Source organism: Dendrobates tinctorius, unplaced genomic scaffold (assembly GCF_039654945.1).
Source record: "Dendrobates tinctorius isolate UK_male_01 unplaced genomic scaffold, ASM3965494v1 ptg000139l, whole genome shotgun sequence".
Taxonomy (NCBI): Eukaryota; Metazoa; Chordata; class Amphibia; order Anura; family Dendrobatidae; genus Dendrobates; species Dendrobates tinctorius.
In genome coordinates, this window is record NW_027361807.1 from 9,440,265 (window position 1) to 9,459,301 (window position 19,037).

Consider the following 19,037-nt stretch of genomic DNA (forward strand, 5'->3'; position numbering starts at 1 on the left):
TTTTACCCTTGGGAAAATAAAAATTGGGGGTGAAAAGATAATTTTTGTAGAAAAAATATGATTTTTTAATTTTACGGCTCAACGTTATAACCTTCTGTGAAGACTTTGGGGGTTCAAAGTGCTCACCACACATTTAGATAAGTTCCTTGGGAGGTCTAGTTTCCAAAATGTGGTCACTATTGGGGTTTACACTGTTTAGGTACATCAAGGGCTCTCCAAACGCGACATGGCATCCGCTCTCGATTCCAGCCAATTTGACATTCAAAATCTCAAGTGATGCTCCTTCCCTTCTTAGCACTGCCGTGCGCCTAAAGATTGGTCTTTCTCCACACATGGGGTATTGGTGTACTCAAGTGAACTTGCACAACAAATATTGTGGTTCACTTTCTCCTGATACCCTTGACAAAATAAAAAAAATTGTGTCCAAAGAAAACTTTTGGGGAAAAAAAGTTAAATGTTCATTTTTTCCTTCCACATTGCTTCAATTCTTGTGAAGTACCTAAAGGGTTAATACATTTCTTGAATGTGGTTTTGAACACCTTGAGGGGTGCAGTTTTTAGAATGGTGTCACTTTTGGGTATTTTCTGTCATATTGACCCCTCAAAGTGACTTCAAACGGGAGCTGGTCCCTAAAAAAATGGTTTTGCAAATTTTGTTGGAAAAATGAGAAATCACTGGTCAACTTTTAACCCTTTTAACTTCCTAACAAAAAGAAATTTGGTTCCAAAATTGTGCTGATGTAAACTAAACATGCGGGAAATGTTACTTATTAACTATTTTTTGTGACATATCTCTCTGATTTAGGGGCATAAAAATTAAAAGTTTGAAAATCACAAAATTTTAAAAATATTCACCATATTTCGCTTTTTTCATAAATAAACGCAAACCATATTGAAGAAATTTTACAACTAACATGAAGTACCATATGTGACGAAAGAACAATATTAGAATCAGTGGGATCCATTGAAGCGTTCCAGAGTTATAACCACATAAAGTGACAGTGGTCCGATTTAAAAATTAAGGCCTTGTCATTAACCTACAAAGTGGCTTGGTCCTTAAGGGGTTAAGGTAATCTACACAACACTGCTATGGCACACAGTAGCAGGCTTTACAGACACAGAGTACGAAGCTTATATGGCACACAACATGAGGCTGATATTACATACAGAACCACACTAACAGTGCACAAGGAATAGACTGTCCTTTCAACACGTGACTTGGCCTCTATACAAGTAGGGTCACATTGTGCACTGGCCAATCACAGCCATGCCAGTACTTGGCATGGCTGTGATGGCTCCGGAAGTGCACACAGTGCACAGTGCAAAAGCTTGTTCTTTGGCTGTGCAGCAGCCTTTCAAGAAGAATTATTTCACTGGAGAAACCTGTCAGCTGGCGAAACATTATGACAGACTTCCAGGGAATAGTCCATGTTTGGGGTCTGTGCATGGATGTAAGAGTCCAGCCCAAATCACAAATTTTACAGTTCGGGTTTGTTCATGACTACTCACTACTTCTTGTGGCAACCTGTTCCACTTATTCGCCACCCTCACTGTCAAAAAGTTTTTTCTAATATATAATCTGTATCTTCTCCCTTTCAGTTTCATCCCATTGCTTCTCATGTTTCCACGTGCAAAAGAAAATAAAGATGACTCCTCTGCACTGTGACATCCCTTCAAATATGTGAGGACAGCTATGAAGTCTCCTCTTAGCCTTCTATTTTGCAAGCTAAACATTTCCAGATTCTTTAACCGCTTCCCGACCGCCAACGGTAGATAAACGTCCGCGCTTGCTGGGCTTTGTGCAGTGCCATTTTTCTACGGTCGGCAATTTTGTGCTTATCAGTACCCTCACGTACCTTATAACGAGGGGATCCCGGCGCACAACGCTTCCTGTGACCCCCGACTTCATTGTGACCTTATTGTTTCAGGTCCTAATGACGTCAGCATCACACCAGCCAATGAGAGAGAGCACTCAGAAAGTTTGTTGTAGCAATGAACTTTCCCAGTGATCTGCCTCATAGTAATGCTGTTTCTCCTCTGATATCCTGTCAGTGAGAGATTAGAGGAGAAACAGTGTGACAAGTGCTGCTGGCAAGAGCTGTGCCAGTCAGCGATCTTGTCATAATGTAATAAAACAGATACGGCAGGTTTGGGTTAGTGCTATAGTTAGGGTTAGTGCTATAGTTAGGTTTACTGTTAGGGTTACTGATAGGATTAGGGTTAGTACTATAGTTAGGGTTAGTGGTAGGCTAAAGTTAGGTGTTATGAATGGGTCACTGAGAAGAAAAAAAACAAAACAAGCTAAGCCACAGAAAACCAGAGAAGTTGGTAACTATGCAGATTGCAGATCCCTGATCTTACCACACAACTAGTAGTAGCCGTGGAGCGTGCCTACGATGTTCCTAGACGCCTCGTCATGGCCGGAGGACTACATAAGCCTAAAGCAAGAAAAGGGAAAACTAACTGCCCCAGAGCAGACCCCAAAGGAATAGATAGCCCCCGCACATGTATTGACGGTGAAATAAGATGAAGGCACAAACACAGGCAGGAAAATAGGCTGAGCAAATGATGGGGCCCAAACTAACTAGACAGGAAAGGCAAGTCACTGTCTGCAACCTGCAAAAAACCCTGCAAAAATAATGTCCAACACTTCTGATAGCAAAATTAACCCTGAAGTCACTAGACTTCTCCCACTATATCAGCACTCTGGAATATTCTGAGACAGAGCAAAAAGAGACCGAACTAGTAAGGGACAAAAAGCCAATTGACAAAATACTAATAAATAAGAGTGGAAATTCAGCTCAGCCCCCAGCCTGGGCTGGCAGACCAAACAAAAAACTGAATAGACCAACAAAATCAAGTGTGAACATTAGCAGAAAAACCCAGCCCTAGATGACTGGAACAGAGCTGAAAACCAAGAGCTGACAAGCCAGAAGGAATCACCAGCAACTGAATAGGGCGTCGGCTGTCTTAAATCCAATCTGAGAATCCTGAGATCCAATCATCATCCTCATTCTCAGGCGGCAGATCTCCACCGATCAAACCAGCCGCACCACCTCCCGCCACCACCAGAGGGAGTCCAGAAGGGGAACTCACAACTGGTTAACCAGAGAATGAACTCACAACAGTTAGGGTTACTGTTATGGTTAGGGTTACTGTAAGGGTTAGGGTTACTGTTAGGCTAAAGTTAGTGCTACTGTTAGTTTTACTGTTAGGCTAAAGTTAGGGTTACTGTTAGGGTTAAGGTTACTGTAAGGGTTAGGGTTACTGTAAGGGTTAGGGTTACTGTAAGGCTAAAATTAGGGTTATTGTTAGGCTAAAGTTAGGGTTAGGGTTAGGCTAAAGTTAGGGTTATTGTTGAGCTACAGATAGGGTTATTGTTAGGCTAAAGTTAGGGATAGGGTTAGGCTAAAGTAAGGGTTAGCCTAAAGTTATGGCTAGTGTTAGGCTAAAGTTAGGGTTAGGGTTGGGGCTAAAGATTGGGTTAGGATTGAGGCTAAAATTAGGGTTGGGGCTAGGGTTAGGGTTGGGATTAGGGTTATGGTTGTGGTTAGGGTTGTGTTAGTGTTAGGGATGTGGTTAGGGTTAGGGTTATAATTGGGATTAGGGTTAGAGATGTGTTCCAAAACATCACTACTTCCCTTCCGAGCCCGACCGTGTGGCCAAACAGTAGTTTTCTCTGACATATTGGGTACCAGCGTACTCAGGACAAATTGCACATCAACTTTTGGAATACATTTTCTCCTGTTACCCTTGAGAAAATAAAAAATTGGATGCTGAACGATCATTTTTGTAGAAAAAAAATGATTTTTTATTTTCACGGCTCTACATTACAAACTTTAGTGAAACACTTGGGGTTTCAAAGTGCTCACTACACATCTAGATAAGTTCCTTGGGTGGTTTAGTTTCCAAAATGGGGTCACTTGTGGGAGGTTTCTACTGTTTAGGCACATCAGGGGCTCTGCAAACGCAACATGACTCCCGCAGACTATTCCATCAAAGTCTGCATTCCAAAACGTCACTACTTCCCTTCCGAGCCCCACCGTGTGCCCAAACAATAGTTTTCTCCCACATATGGGATACCAGTGTATAACAAAATTTGGGGTCCAATTTCTCCTGTTACCCTTGTGAAAATAAAAAAATTGGGGGCTAAAAGATCCAGGGCATGGCGCCACATAGGTCACCATGCCCTCTCCCCTCTTCTGAGTGACCTTGTGCATTGCCTTGGGTGCATTGGTTGATCAGGCAGGGTAGCCATGGTGTTCCTCTGAAGCCATTCACCTCACCCTCACCATGCAAGGGGTGTTTTCGCTCAGCCTGTCACTTCTGGAAATGCCGCTATCCCTTCTGACCACCACCCCATGCCATATGGGAGTAGTAATAGGCCCTTGACCATCTTGGAGATGGTGACTTGCAACAGCGCTTCCTCGAGGTCTTGAAGGGCGAGGGGTGATGAATCCATCACTGCAGGTCCAGTAGAAGTGCCAGCAAGGCATGAAATGGCCATAGTCCAGCAGGTCTCATTGTTCATGAAATAACTTCACTGACACCTGCACTTCCGCATATATCAATGTAACCAATTTTATGGATTAAAACCACATCTTGAAAGATGATATAAAGACATGGCTTATCTGCCTTCCGAAAGAAAGGGGCTAAGACTGCTTGGTCTCTGTCAACAGAATGTCAGAAGTTACACATAGGAATGTGGCCCGCCTTTTGTGGGTAAGCAATGAAGCATGTCCTTCTAGGGAGAAAGTAGTAGAGCTCCTTCTGAAGGCAGGTTTCAAGGCACATGGCATCCATGCTTTCATCTATCCCTATGTTACCACCTACTTTGACGTCAGATTTGTGAGGCACGAGGGTTTCAAGCTCTTTTGATCTCAGTATGAGCTGACACAAAGTCGCCCTGAGTGGCGGGATTTTGTGACTGAAGCAATCTTCTGCCAAAATTTGGTAAAGAAAGTGACTGTGTTAACCACTAATGAGTCACTTTCTGGTATGGACACCATGACCTGGATCAGCCGCTTCAGGGAAGTGGTCTAGGTCCCAAGGATAAACTTGGATAAGCATGATTTGGTCAGAAGCCTGGACCTTTATGGTTAAGTTAAAGGTTTCAGGCAACTCAGTTACTCACATTCCTACCTTAACATATTGGGGGAGAGACTGAATCCTGGTTTTCTACCAGGAGCAACATAAGCTTTGCCACAAGTGTGGTACTCCCTCCGACTTCAGCACAGGGTGTAAGGTGGCAAAGTGTGTCATATGTGGGAGAATGGGTCACCTTGCTTCATCTTGTGTTAATATTTGGTGTAACCTGTATGGGGATCTAGACCACCAGTTTAGTCACTCTCTCTGCTCCTATGCCAATGCGGGCCTGAATCCGTGGGATTTGTGTCAGGAAGAGGAGTCAAATCCAGCCAGTGAAGGGACTAGCAGAGGCAAGGGTAGCAAGGGACCAGTGAAAAGCAAGATGCTACTTTCCAGGGTAAGCTGGCAAGAAGAACACCAGAGGGAGAGGGAAAAGGAGAAAGGGCTATGTACCTACCCCTGGATCCTAGCCCAGGTGAGCTTGCAGCTGAGGTTCCGGATGGTGAACTGGACGATCTTGTCAGGAGGTTGGTCAGAGAAAATGATGCCGTAGCTTCCCAGTCCTCGTCCTGTGAAAGTCTGGATGAGGAGAAGGAAAAGTGGCAAATGCAAAAAGAAAAGAAATAGGAAAAATATTAACGGGAAAAAAATAACAGAGGGAGAGCAAGGGAGCCCTGGAACCAGTCCTTGGAATGAGACCCCTTGGAAAAACCTATCATGGACCAGAACGGATCAACCACCGTGCCTCCGATGGACTTCACTAAACAGTACCATGCTCAGAGAGGTCCTCCCCTTTTCTTTGGATAGGGAGCAAGAGGCGGAAGGAGTGGTGCCGGGTGTCAAATACAAGGTCTCTGGGACTCCGGGGGATGCTGGGACTCCTGCACTGGAGGTAGCAGATGTGGGGGTAGCTCCAAGGCCAGGGTGTGCCTGATAGGGGTAAGAAATGTTTGTGAATATGAAGCATGGGATGTCTTCCTCTGAAAATTGTGAGCATACTGTGCAGAGGAGTGGGAAAAAGCTTATTGTCCAGTCGGATCACCCAGCATGAAGTAAATGGCCTTTCATTTTCTCGGTCGCCTTGACACCGAAATTTTGTTTTCGTGAGAGACCAGGTTGACAGATCTCTTACCCTTGAAGAAAGCAAGGAGGGAGTGGACCCATTGGCCCTCCAACTGATCTCTTGTGGTGGAGCCATATAGCGGGGTGGCAGCTCTTTTTAAAGACGCAGATGTAGTATGCCAACTAATTATTGAGTTGGAAATGGGGAGGTGCCTTATCTTGGATGTGCTCATGAAGGGACAAGAGCTTTGGCTCATAATCATCTACTGTACAGTTCCCAGTCTAAATGGGTTCATAAAAGTCTCTTTATGAGTATTATATACAGAAGCCCTCATGGGCTTTTAATGAAATAGATGACTTACGAGGAGTCACTGGTGGTGTAATCTCTGATGGTATATTTTTTTTCCTGTGTATGGATGGTGTAACAGGTTACCTCGTAATACGTTACTACATTAGTGGCATTGAAGATATGGGAAAGTGCCAGTTTTGAGGGTTTGTAGAAATCTTTTTCTAGTCTGACCACATGCAGTACCAAAATGTGCAAGTACAAGTGTATCTCTAATATTAGGTGCACTTTTGAAGCATGGAAGAAAGGATTTTTGGAATTCTCTTACAGAAAGATATGCTGTGTGAAGTATGTTCCAATGCTTGCGGATGATTTTATGTAAAATACAGGTAAACAGATGTAAGTATGTACAAAGGGAATGTGGTCACTCACTGGACGGGCACATGGAGTAGGTGTGGAGGGATCAGAGGATTTTTAAAAAAGGTCCAAGGGATAGCCCCTTTCAGAGAACTTCTTGCTTATCTCCTTTAATCTCTGATTTTGCAGAGTGAGATAACTCATGTTACGCCTCACCCGTTGGAATTGTGATTTGAAGACAGACTGAATCATAGTTGTGGGATGAAGACTATGATAATGTAAAAGACCATTTCGGTCTTTAGGTTTGGTGTATAAGTCTGTCATCATATGTCCAGTGGTGTCCATGAATACCAAAGTGTCCAGAAAGTGAATTTTACTTATATCAAGCCACTAAAGGAGGAGTTAAGAAACTCAAAGACCTACATAATTAGGTCTAAGAATTAGGAAAAACACTAAATATTTCTGATGCTTCCACTATTTCAATGCCTCCACAGCCCCCTCAAACCGTATTTAGAGAAGAATGTATAGCAACCTCTTCTCAACCATAAAATGGCTCCAAATTAAAAAAATATGTTACGTGAATAAGAACAGAAATGATCTTAAGAAGAATTAATTGTCCACCACACTAAGCAACTCCTCAAGTGATTGATCTTAGAGCCCAATTAAAAAGCCTTTCCTTGGTGAAATTTGAAAAACTACTAGGCTACTCCCACAGCTTTATTACAAATATAGCAATAAATCTCACACTATGTTATTAAAAAAATAGGAGAACGAACAGTCAGCGCCATCCCCTATGGAATCAAAGATTCAGCAGGAATGCTGCACTGTGATTCTGTAAGGCTGTGTGCACACGCTGCGGATTAGGTGCGGATTCATCCGCGCGGATTTTGTAAAATCCGCAGGTGAAACCGCAGGTCAAAATACCTGCGGTTTTACCTGCGGATTGCTCTGCGGTTTTGCCCTGCGGTTTTACATCTCCTCAATGGAGGAGATGGCAAACCGCAGCAGAATCCGCAGAAAGAATTGACATGTCAATTCTTTCTGCGGATTGAAAACCGCAGATAATCCGCGCGGAAAATTCCGCACTGTCTGCATTGCGGTTTTTGATTCCCATAGGGAATCATGGTACTGTACACCGCAGCAAAAACTGCTGCGGGTCCGCAGCGGCCAAAACCGCTGCGGAACCGCAGCAAATTCCGCAGCGTGTGCACACAGCCTAAGAGGGTGTGCCACAAAAAATGAGATTCACCAGTGCTATGCAGCTTTTGTGTCCAGAGACTGCCACCTGCTGTCCAAGCAGAACCCTGTGGAACCAACTGGAAGAGGAAGAGTTTCGGAGAGAAAGGGTCTAGACGGAACACTAGGTCAAGTGGCCCTAATGATGCAGTTCTCCATTACAAATGGCCAGAGCAGTAAGGTGGGAGGATATTTGGCACCAATGGGTGAGACGAGCAAGACGTCTGTGAAGGGGGACACTGAAGCCAAGATCCCGTAATCAGCCAGGAGGCCTGAATCAATGTGTCACAGTGTTCCCGTGAGCAGGGTCCAAACAATGCCGGTCAAGGTCCATGCACCAGACTACACCAGTCAAGGCCTGAGTTCCAGATCCTCGTCAGGCAAGATCCGAGAACAAGCCTGCGCCGCTCAAGATTCGGGCCACATCCCTCGTTCTTCCAGGCTTAATTATCGCCCGTTGAAGGTCAATCACCAAAGACCAGATGGGGACCTAGACCCGGAAGTGGACGTCAGTGGCAGTGAAGCACAGGCATGAGGGAGCCGGGCCATTTCTTCCAGAACTGGTGTACGGTAAAGGCTAAAATCTGGGGTACTGCAACAGATGGAACAGGGACCGGTCAGTGTGACAAAGGCTAAGAGAGTATTGCTTGACTTTGTTGGAAGGACTTGTAGCCTAGTGGGACCAACCTGAGACCCTCACTAGGGAATAATAGAAGAGAAGGGAACATTGTGATAGAAATCTATAAGTTTGTGGTCACTTCCTGCATAGAATATTAGCTAGATAATATAGAGAATTTATTATAAAAATCCTAGTGTGCAGTAACCAACATTGTATATTTCATAGTGTATTAACAGTTGTAAGGTAGCACTTGTTATTCGGGTTGGGGATACTCGCTGTGCAGCCAAATAACCAGGTCCGGCACGGGTTTTTCATTAAACATCAACATAGTCCATGCGGTTTATTCATCATCATAAACCAAAGCAGCAAGCAACAGTCTTACAGCAGACAACTGGGTATCTTCATAATGGAGCTCTGCTCCCCTTAGCCCTTTGGCCACACAGGCTGTGCTTCATCCAGCCAATAGGCTATACAGTCTCTCAGTTATACTCTCCCGTGTTCGGGTTACCTCTTAGCTGCTTCACACTGCAGACGTCTGTTCCCTCCTGGAACTGTCAGACACACGCAGCCATTATACACAGCGTCCACATGTGCTGTCCTGGAAGGCAGCCACACCTCCCAGCAGTCGGCCTGAAGAGACCTTCCATACGGACCAACCAGGTGCAAGCATTCACTCATGTGACCTATCCTGGTCAACTTATATGGTCGGTAGCCACACCCACCGGATCCTTGGCTATGACCTCATCGCAGGTCCTACAACCATTCACACACATACACTTTACTATTGGCATTTTAGACACCCGCCCCTGGGTGGGTTGGTAGGTGACTGGTTCCACCAATCTCACCAGTCACCTGAAGGCTTCTCTGACACATTGTACCAGAAACCTCAGCAGCACCTCTGCTGATCAACACATAACCAAGCCTTCACCCCAAGGCCACCCACCTTGGGATACATAACGGTTATTTAGCATCCTCCTCCTATTACCACACTGGACATGCCTATACGCCTGTGTGGCGCCCCTGAGGGTTCAGTCGCCACAAAGGTACTACACCTCCTCCTGAGGTGTGGTGCCCCACTATCCAGGTATGGTGGAGATACCTGACCACACTCCAACACCTGCATCCCACACAATATAGTAGTGTAGCAAAGCACCCTTTGGTGGTTCCCTGCTTGGAACACAAAGCGTGCTGGGAGGTGGGTGGAGTTTGGTCTGCACTAAAAGAGCGGGAAGAGTTTAGGATTCAGTTAGTTAGTCACAGGAGTCTGACAAGGTCAGTCTGTGAAAGGATATCCCCTGAGTGGGATGGAGGAAGGAAGTGCTGCAGCCGACCTCAGTGATCTGGTCCGCTGGCACAAGAAAGGAACATTGATAGAAAGCCTGACTCTCCATAAGAAAGGAAGGATTGATGCGGAACGTGAGGAGAATAAGAGAACAAGGACCAGGGTTAGAGGAGAACCCCTCCCAAGTTCTAAGCGCAAGGCCGGGGTCTGGTCCCCGAGGTTGTATGGATACTAATGGTCCTGCAGCAGACACCGGAGGAATAGAAGTAGTGACCACTTTATTCCCACACCAGACTTGGGGGCACAACAGCAACGTGTGTGAGCTGGGACAAGGTAGAAGGAGTCCCTGAAGTAGGCTACAACTGTCTGCCGTAAAAGTAGGATTCTTAGGAACATCTGACAGGAGGAACTCCAGTGTATCTCAGTACTGTGAGTACTTCACCCAAAGGCGCTAAGAGGGAGACGTTCAGAAAAGGCACATATGTTGGCGGAGTGTTGGAAGGGAATACTTCATCTTGCCTGGAAGTTGGCTGAGCTCCTGACCCGGAGGACACGGCACGGATGCGGGCACCTGTACCACAACAGACTGTGAGTAAAGCTTTGGAACTACATGCCCTCCACTTATTCCTGTGCCAGCCTGCCCGACACTACTACATCCCTCCTGTGCCCGACATTACACCATCTAAGTGTCACTTAACCTACACTGCCCTGGGACTACAGCCCTGCCTGTGGAGGGCTATAACATAATTGCTGCACTACACCATCTGTCCCAGAGGATCTGTCTGCAGCGTCGGCTTAACAGTTGCCAAACACCACAGGTGGCGTCACTAATCACTTATAAACTTTCACCATCATAAGCACACTGAAACAACCCCTTTTACAATGGAGCCCCAGGGCCACGGACCGGGTCACTGCTGCCGTGACAACCCCCGTTGAGAAGATAAACCGGCCCGGTACCGAGTACCCCACGGCCCTGGTGAGTGAGGGCACTCCACCCATCCTGGGATACCCACATAGCGCCCCCTAGCGGACACAGTGGTCACTACACCACACAGTATACTGTTTTATGTTTCATATTCTTTCTGTTAAACCACTCATTCCCATTCCCACCTTAGGGAAATAAACAGTTACATTGACTACTTCCTCTTTGCTTATATCTGCGTGTTGCAAATTGTGACCTGTTTACAATCCCATTAAAATACTGCAGATTTTCTGTGACTACTAGTCATCTTTTTATTCTCTCCCATCTGCTTTATCGTCATCCCTGGCAGATGAGAACAGGATTATGGAAGAACACCTATCCTCTTTTCTTCCTAGATTGTGTCAGGAGGCTTCAGATTGTTTAAACCAGATGCTGACAGTGGAAGAGCTGTGGGCAATTATAAAGAGCTTGCCAAGTCACCTGGGCCATGTGGACTAACCAACATATACTATAAAACCTAACAAGATATATTATCCCTACGTATGATTTCATTATTTAATTGCTTTATGAACGGAGGAGCTGTCCCAGACATGCTGTTTTAATCATTTATTACAGCAAGACCTATCTGAATTCCCAAGTTACCGCTCCATAAGCCTGTTAAACTCAGATCTGAAGATTCCTACTAAACAGTTAGCAGAACGTCTGAACATTTGATTTCCCAATCTGGTCCACGAAGGCCAAGTTGGATTTGTTCACTTTTGCCAAACTGAAGATAATACTAGGTGATTGGTGGATCTGGTGGATGTAGCTACCGTATATACTCGTGTATAAGCCGAGATTTTCAGCCCATTTTTTTGGGCTGAAAGTCCCCCTCTCGGCTTATACACGGGTCATATACCTGGGGGTTGGCGGAGGAGGGGGAGCGGGGGTGTCAGAGATCATACTTACCAGTCCTGCCGCGTTCTCTGCAGCATCGCTTCTCCACTGTCTCCCTTCCTGTCTTCAGCAGTCACGTGGTACCGCTCATTACACTCATGAATATAGTTTCCAAGAGAAAAAGGTCGCACTCTGCGGGATAATGATGAATGTTTATTGACACTGAATTACATGTCACGTCGGAGATGTGAAGGAGAGTGTGTCAAATGGCTGACTGGCGGACCTTAGCACGGTAACAGCGGTGCCGTCCGCTTTCTTGCATTGACACTCATGAATATGCGCATATTCATGAGTGGTAATGAGCGATACCATGTGACCGCTGAAGACAGGAAGGGAAGGGAGACAGTGGAGAAGCAAGCGAGGCTGCAGAGACCGCGGCAGGATGGGTGAGTATAGCGATATTCACCTGTCCCCCGGTCAATCGCTGCTCACCGCTGTCTCTGCTGCATCCTGTGTTAGTGACGCTTAGGCAGCAGGGTGCGCAGTGACGTGGTTAGTGCGCACCGCCCCTCTGCTGGCTGAACAGTCACTGACACAAGAAGCATCAGACAGCGGTGATGGACCCAGGAGAGTATGGCTTTTTTTTTCTTGCAGCATATGGGGGCATATTCTATGGAGTTGCATATGGGGGCATATTCTATAGAGCAGCATATGGGGGCATAGTCTATGGAGCAGCATATGGGGCAAATTCTATGGGGCAGCATATGGGGGTATATTCTATGGAGCAGTATATGGGGGCATAGTCTATGGAGCAGTATATGGGGGCATAGTCTATGGAGCAGTATATGGGGGCATAGTCTATGGAGCAGTATATGGTGACATAGTCTATGGAGCAGTGTATGGGGGCATAGTCTATGGAGCTGCATATTGGGCATATTCTATGTAGCAGCATATGGGGGCATATTCTATGGGGCAGCATATGGGGGCATAGTATATGGAGCAGTATATGGGGGCATAGTATATGGATCAGTATATGAGGGCATAGTCTATGGAGCAGTATATGGGGGCATAGTCTATGGGGCAGCATATGGGGGGCATAAACTATGGAGAAGCATATGGGGCAAATTCTATGGGGCAGCATATGGGGGCATAGTCTATGGGGCAGCAAATGGGGGCATAGTCTATGGAGCAGTATATGGGGGCATAGTCTATGGAGCAGTATATGAGGGCATAGTCTATGGAGCAGTATATGGGGGCATAGTCTATGGGGCAGCATATGGGGCAATCTTCTATGGAGCAGCATATGGGGCATATTCTATGGAGCAGCATATGGGGGCATAAACTATGGAGAAGCATATGGGGACATAATCTATGGAGCAGCATATGGGGGCATATTCTATGGAGCAGCATATGGGGGCATAAACTATGGAGCAGCATATGGGGGCATAGTCTATGGTTTCCACCCCCGGCTTATACACAAGTCAATAAGTTTTCCCAGTTTTTTGTGGCAAAATCAGGGGGGTCGGCTTATACACGAGTATATACGGTAATAAAGGCAACAAAGAAGCTGTCCTATTGGGTCTAGATGCAGAAAAGGCCTTTGACCAGTTGAATTGCTTTGTGTTCCACACATTAAACCATTTCAGTCTCTTTGGACCTTTCCTAATGGCGTTGAGAAGGCTATACTCAATGCAAAGGTCAATTGCCTGCTTACCTCATGTTCATTCTGCCAATTTACCAATCAGCAATGATACCCATCAAGGCTGCACACTAAACCCACTGCTTATGTATTCAGCATAGAATCTATGGCAACCCAAGATAGAAATAATCCAGACATAAAAGGAATATAAGACTGAGACTGAGACTTTAAACTATCGCTTTTTGCATACGATGTGATGCTTAAAGTAATAAACCCTGAGACCTCCCTTCCTAATTTACACTCAACCCTTGACAAATACAGTAAGTTATCTGGCTTCAAATTCAGCATTAATAAAATGAAAGCTCTATCCCTTATTATACTGGATTCTAGACTTCAACCCTTAAAAATATCTTACATTTACAACTGCCTAGAGAGGTCATTGTAATATCTAGGAATCAATATAACATCCAAGGACAATGTTCTGTTCCAAGCAAACCTTCCACCCTACATATGAGAAGTTGACTTACTGCTAAAACTGCTTTTCATCTTTCCATATCTCCTGTCTAGGTAAAATAGTAACAGTCAAAATTTCTGTTCCTTAAGTTTCTCTATTTATTTTAGTTTATCAACCAACAAAAATCACTTCATCAACCTTGAAGAAGTTTCAAGCTTCGCTCCTGAACTTACTCTGGCATTCTGGCAAACGTTGTCTTCGCAACTCGGTCATGTATGCTTGTAAGTTGTAAGGTGGAATTTCTTTCTCTAACATTACCCAGCAGCCCAGTTGTGCCATTTTTGTTCATGGTCAACCGTTTATGCTTTTAACAAATGGGCAGAAATAAAAACATTGTAGATTGTTCTTCCCCTTCCTAGTTCATTGGTTTTCGGTATCACATATGACATTTCCTTCTGTGCCTTCCTGAGCACTATAGTTTTCTCCAGTGACATCTGGTACAAATGCAGAAAAAATGCCAGCTGGCCACCCATGCATCCCTCTTAACCCAAATCTTATTTACTCCACAACTCCCAGAGAGCCTTACAATATTTGTGACTAGCTATTGTATAAGAGTGGGACTCTTTTGCTTCAAAGATATACAGGTGCTTCTCACAAAATTAGAATATCCTCAAAAAAGTTAATTTCTTTAAGTTCTTCAGTACAAAAAGTGAAACTCATATATAATATACAGTCATTACAAGCAGAGAGATCTATTTCAAGTGTTTATTTCTGCTAATGTTGATGATTATAGCTTACAGCCAATGAAAACCCAAAAGTCATTATCTCAGTAAATTAGAATACTTTATAACACCAGCTTGAAAAATGATTTTAACCCCTTTGTGACCTTCGCCATACCAGTACTGCTCTGTGGGAGGTGACTTTGTACCCTAAACAATACTAGTACAGCGGCACGATTGCACAGCCTCACGCTGAGCGTCGTGGTGATCGCGCGCGGGTGTCAGCATCCTTCCCTACACGCTCCCACCAGAACAACGTGATGTGATCGCGTTGTTCTGGTGATCTCCATAGAGACCCCGGCATCAAGGTGGCCGCGGGGTCCTGCAGGGTCCTGCAGGGAAGGTGGCTTGCATGCCTCCTTCCCTGCCTGTCAGATTGCTATTCTGATACTCTGGTGTGCACTGTCAAATCAGTGATCTGCTGTAAAATAGTATTGTCCCATACTGGGACAATGTAATAAAGTTTTAAAAAAATATTATAATGTGTAAAAATATTTTTCTTAAAAATCCCCAAATAATGCAAAAAATTTTTTACCAATAAATACATTTATGTAAATAAAAAAATAATAAAAGTACACATATTTGATATTGCCGCATCTGTAAGGACTCACTCTATAAACCAGTCCCACTAGTTAATCCCTTCAGTGAACACCATAAAAAATAAATAAAAATGAAGCAAAAGCAATGCACTTTCATCATACCACTGAACAAAAAATGCAATAAAACGTGATAAAAAAGACGGATATAAACAAACGTGATATCGCTGAAAATGTCATTTTGTCCCACAAAAAACAAGCCATGATAGAGCTCCATCAGCAGAAAAATAAAAAAGTTATAGCTCTCAGAACAAAGCGATGCAAAATAATTATTGTTTCTTTGAAATAGTTTTTAATGTGTAAACGTGCCAAAACATAAAAAAACTATATAAATGAGGTATATCTGTAATCATACTGACCCAAAGAATAAAGCTGCCTTGCCAATTTTACCACATGCGGAACAGTATAAAAAAAAAAACAAATTCCTGAATTGCTGGTTTTTGTTCATTCTGTCTCTCAAAAATCAGAATAGAAAGCGATAAAAAAATTCCATGTGCCCAAAATGGTACCAATAGAAACATCAACTCATCCCGAAAAAAAAAGCCCTCACATGACTCTGTCGGCCAAAATATTGAAAAATTATAGCTCTCAAAATATGGTGATGCAAAAACTAGTTTTCGCAATAAAAAGCGTCTTTTAGAGAGTGACAGCAGCAAAACATAAAGACCTGACATACTGTAAATCTGTTATCGCACCGACCCAAAGAATAAAGACGCCTAATGTTAGGTGCCGGGATTCTCCCATTGCACAGGGTAGATCCCAAGTCTTGTCTGCCTCTGCAGTCTCCCATTCTGCTCTGGCCACAGTGTAGGATGGTCAGCAAAGACATCAGTTTCAGCGTCTTGCTCAGATCCATGGTAATCAGCCATAAGCAGTGGCTAACAGATGCTCCGGAGGCTAAGTCCAGAAATCACTCTACTGAGCATGCTCGTGAGGTGGCGACCTCTCATTTGTGGTTGGTTGTCAGCTGCTCAGGTGATGTGGCAGTTCCAGATTGGTCCAGGAGCAAGGTCCTGTCTGGCTGGACTTAAGCGGAGCATATAAAAGGGGCTTTGGGGTCGCACATCGGTGCGCTAAGATCCTCTATGCTTTATGTGTGGCAGTGGACACGTTACCACTCTGAGTGCACTCGTGCCACCTCTAGCACTGCAATTGTGTGTCTAGGCAGGCAGTGTAGGGTGGTAACTCCAGCTTGGCTTAGCATCTGACTCAGGGCCTCCTAAGTCGCATGTGCTGTTTAGCACAACTGAGTGTCAGAGCAAGCTCAACTGATGCGTCCCAGGGGCCGTGGGATACTCGGTACCGGGCCAGTCATCTTAAAGGGATGTGTCACAGTGGCAGTGACCCGGTCCATGGCCCCAGGCGGTCATGTAAAAGGGGAGTATTGATTAGGGATAAAGTTTATGTAGTGAGTCATGACGCCAGTTGGAGTGTTCGATTGTAGTATAGCCGGCACTGCAGATGATCCCTGGGGGAGTAGATGGTGATGGCAGTGCAGATGTTTAACCCTCTCCAACCAGAGCTGACCCCCAGAGATTGTGGTGGAAGTAGAAGGCATGGAGTAATAAGGCAGGAGACAAGGAAAGTCACTTTATCATTTACTGTAGTTCAGGTGCAGTTCAGAGGAGATATTACAACTCTCACCAGGATACAGTCTGCTCTGGAGGATGGGAGTTATCCTTCTCTCTGCTGTGACTTAGTGTAAGCTTCCTGCTATTCTAATCCCTTCAGGGACCAAGGCTTCCCAGGGTTTGGAACTTCTAGTATAGCTTCTACTCACTGTGTATTTCTCCTTCAGCAATTTGCAGCTTGAATCCTTTGTGAAGCAGCTCAAGTTCCCACTTGCACTATCCTTCACTGATCCTAGGTTGTTGCAGTATTTTGGAGGGAAAACATTCTTCCAAGAGCGTCCTTCCTCCTTCTTGTTCACTGAAACAACTCTAGACTCCTCCCCCTCCCAGTTAGGGTATGTCTGTAATGCTCTAAGCTTCAGACAAGTAAGGGAGTGAGGTAAATTGTGTGTGTGTGTCTTGTGGTCTCTAGCAGAGAAAGCATAACTCCCACTGATCACAAAACACATACAAAACAGTACATATTTAACCCTTTTGTGGGGGATAAAGATGCAGGGCACCACACAACCACCAGCCTAGACTTTCCTGGGGAGGTAACTATAGGGACCCCAACTAGCGTCATTATTTACTATACTCCTGTGAAGTCTAACAGGGTATAGCTTTGAGTGCTCCGTCAATGTACCGCTCTGTGGAACAACCGAGCGGGTACTTTTGCACTCTTTTTAAACGGAGTGACCTTTAACTCCGTGTGTTTATGGTGCTTGCATGCAGCATCGCTCCGCTATTGTTTATTAGCTGTGGTTCCTCCATCACCGCACGGTGGACCCCGGGTTGCTATCGCATTTCCTCATAATTTATATTTGGTGCGATCCGTAAACCCTAACACCTAATCATTTATACCGCACGAGGAACGGTATAAAAAATAAATAAGACCAACTCTTCACATGCTGTTGATTTTTTCATTCTGACTCCCAAAGATTGCAGTAAGGCTCGGCGCGCATTTATCATACCCTCTACACTGAGCGGTTACATCGGGGTTTCTGTGTAAATTTCTGAAATACGTGGTTCAGACAGAATCATGACGGAAAATTCCCTATAATGAGGCAGATGGAGGCACTGTGGACGCCATAGCACCTGTGATCCGGGGGTGTCCATCTTTTTAGGATTGCATAACAGTGCCGACAAGCCACAGTTTTGTGCACTTCTGAAAAGAAGAAAGCTGCCCAACAGAGGCCAGACGGAGTCCAGAGTAACTGCTACCTTGCTGTGATCCCAAACTTTATGTAAAATGTTCCCAATAAAAGCTTCTGCTCAATCCACAAAAAAAGCAAGTCTCCATTCAGATTTGTCATCTGTTAATGGAAATATAAGGGGCTTCCACGTTACTGGTAGCACAAAGGCTCTGAAATTTCCCCCACATATGGGGTATCGGCATGCTCAGGAGAAATTGCACAACAAAATGTATGGTCGATTTTCTCCTGTTACCCTTGCGAAAGCAAAAAAAAAAGGGTCTAAAGGGAAATTTTTGTAAAAGAAAAGTAAATGTTTATTTTTTCATTCCACATTCCAAAAATTCCTGTGAAGCACCTGAAGTGTTAATAAACTTTTGGAATGTGGTTTGGAGTACCTTGAGGGGTGCATTTTTTAGAATAGTGTCATATTTCTGGTATTTTCTGTCATATAGGCCCCTAAAAGTCACTTCAAATGTGAAGTGGTACCTAATAAAAATGGTTTTGCAAATTTTGTTGTAAAAATGACAAATCGCTGGTCAACTTTTAACCGTTATAACTTCCTAAAAAAAAAATATTTCCAAAATTGTGGTGATGTAAAGTAGACATGTGGGAAATGTTATTTATTAACTATTTTGTGTGATATGACTTTCTGATTTAAGGGCATAAAAATTAAAAGTTTGAAAAGTGCAACATTTCAAAATTTTCGCCAGATTTCTGTTTTTTTCACAAATAAATGCAAGTCATATCAAATAACTTTTACCACTACCATAAAGTACAATATGTTACAAGAAAACAATCTCAGAATGACCATGATCCATTTAAGCATTCCAGAGTTATTACCTCTTAAAGTGACAGTGGTCAGAATTGTAAAAATTCGCTTGGTCATGAAGGTGAAAACACAGTGATACTGTTGTTTTTAAACCAGGTATTGGTACTTTTGGCAGTGTGGACAGGTGCCAAGTCCTGATGGAGAATGAAACTTCCATCTCCAAAAAGCTTGTCGGCAGAGGGAAGCATGAAGTGCTCTAAAGATTCCTGG